The following is a 2,688-nucleotide window of genomic DNA, read 5'->3' as shown; positions in this document are numbered from 1 at the left end:
CTTGGCCTCCAATTCTCCTTTCACCTGGCCTACAACCAACCTCGAATTCAAGAATAACTCCACTGCTCTTCCTCCTATTTTCTGAACCATAGCCATTCCTGCCAACAAAGCCTCATACTTAGTCTCATTGTTCGTGGCCGAGAAGCCTAACCTTAAGGATTTCTTAATAATCACCCCTTCAGGAGATACCACAACTAGCCCCACTCTAGATTCTCTTTGATTCGCTGTCCCATCAGTGTACACCTTCCAGGATAAAGGCCCTTGCAGGGAGACCAAGCCAATTGATTTTCCATCTATGCATTGCTCTTCCCTGTCCTCTTCCTTTGGAGACTTAATAAACTCGGCCACTAAATCCGTAAGGACCTGGCCTTTAATGGAAGTGCGAGGCATATACTTGATATCAAAAGCCCCCAGGATTGTTCCCTATTTTGCAATCCTCCCCGTGTAGTCAACTTTCCGAAGTAGTGATTGAAGAGGGAATTGGGTGAGAACCACAACAGTGTGAGTTTGGAAGTAATGAAGGAGCTTTCGTGTAGCATGCACCATTGCCAAAATGGCTTTTTCCAATGGTAGATAACGAACCTCTGCTTCATACAATGATTTGCTCACATAATAGACTAGTCTTTGCACAACATCATCGACCTGTACTAGTACCAGGCTCACCGCATGTGAGGCTATAGCAATGTAAGCAAATAAAACTTCCTCCTCCTCGGGCTTGGACATAATGAGTGGCCGAGAAAGATAATCTTTTAACTGCTAGAAGGTTGAGGCACAATCTTCGGTCCACTCAAACCTCTTCCACTTATGCAATAATTGGAAGAAAGGTCTGCACCAGTTTGCTGTCCGCGAAATGAATTGATTCAAAGCAGCAATCATTCCTGTCAACTTCTGGACCTCTTTGGGATTCTGCGGAGGCTGTAGGTTGTTAATTGCTCTAATCTGATTAGGGTCGACCTCAATTCTGTGATGAGTGACCATATAACCTAGAAACTTGCTAGAGCCGACGCCGAAAGAACACTTAGAAGCATTAAGGCGCAATTTGTGTTTCCTCAGTATCTTAAAAATATTCCTGAGGTCATTTACTTGTTCAGAATCTACTTTACTCTTTACCACCATATCATCTATGTAGACCTCAATATTTTTGCCCAGTTGAGGTTCAAACATCTTGGTTATCATCCTTTGATAAGTAGACCTTGCATTTTTCAATCCAAAGGGCATCACTTTGTAATGATAATTCCCAGTAGGCGTAATGAAAGTAGTCTTCTCTTGATCATCTAGGGCTAATGGTATCTGATGATATCCTTGGAAAGCATCCAAAAAGCTCATCCGAGGATGGCCTATAGTTGCATTCACTAATTGATCTATTTGAGACATGGGGAAGGGATCTTTGGGGCAAGATTTATTTAAATCCATGAAGTCTATACATACTCGCCACTTCCCACTTTTCTTCCTCATCACCATTGTACTGGCTAACCACTCAGGGTAAAAAACTTCCTTTATGGCACCGGCCCGTTTAAGCTTAACCACCTCCTCTTTGACAGCATCAGAATGTTCCTTAGATGAGCACCAAAGTGGTTGCTTTTTAGGGATGATGGAGGGATTGATGTTCAAATTATGACAAATAAAATTTGGGTCAACCCCAAGAGCTTCGTAAGTACTCCATGCAAACACATCAATATTTCTCCTAAGAAATCTTATCAACTCTTCCTTCTCCTAAGGAGGCAACTGAACTCTAACCTAGAAGAACTTACCCTCTTCATCACCAATAATAACTTTTTCTAACTCCTCACACCTTGCCTCTTCTGCCACCACGTCCATAGACCGCATTGGCACCCTTGATTACTATAAACCCTACTCGGCGGAAGCAGAGGACTCACCTCTGGTCTGATGTCTGACCGCAACCACCAAACATTGCCTAGCTATAGATTGGCTTCCAACTAGCTCCTCGACCTATTCCCCAGACGGATACTTCACCTTTAGGCGTAGGGTGGAAGACACAGCCCCCATGGCGTGAAGCCAAGGTCTTGCCACAATAGCAGTATAGGGGGAGTATGCGTCTACCACGATGAAGTTTACTTCCACAACTTCTGACCCTGCCTGAACGGGTAGCCTGATTTAACCCTTCGGAAAGATGATCTTCTCATCAAACCCTATCAGAGGGGAGTCATAACAGGCTAGGTCCTCAGGCCTCAGCTTCAGCCCTTTAAATAGGCTAGGGTACATGATCTCTACAACGCTGCCTTGATCCACCAACACATTTTTCACATCATACCCTCCAATCCTGAGAGTAACTACTAGGGCATCATCATGTGGCTACAAGGTTCCAACTTTGTCTTCATTGGAAAAGCTCAAAACTGGTCGGGCCTCCAATCTACCCTTTTTCGAATCAGGGGGCAAGTCCTCTGTAGACGATCGAGCTATAGACATCACCCTAGATGGCTGAGAACCAGTTCTTCCTAGAGTAGTGAGAATGACACTAATTGTACCTAAAGGTGGTCTTGTTGAAGCATCTCTCTGAGCTCTCGACCCTACCTGACCACCCTGTCTGTTGGGTTGATATAAGTACTGCTTCAATCCCACTCTTAATCAGTTGCTCTAAATGACTCCATAACGTCTTGCAATCCTCTGTAGTATGCCTCCACTCCCGGTGGTATTGGTAGTGAAGGCTTTAGTTATGCCTCGTGGGGT

Source organism: Quercus lobata, chromosome 4 (assembly GCF_001633185.2).
Source record: "Quercus lobata isolate SW786 chromosome 4, ValleyOak3.0 Primary Assembly, whole genome shotgun sequence".
NCBI classification, from domain to species: domain Eukaryota; kingdom Viridiplantae; phylum Streptophyta; class Magnoliopsida; order Fagales; family Fagaceae; genus Quercus; species Quercus lobata.
Note: the sequence above shows the minus strand (reverse complement) of the source record.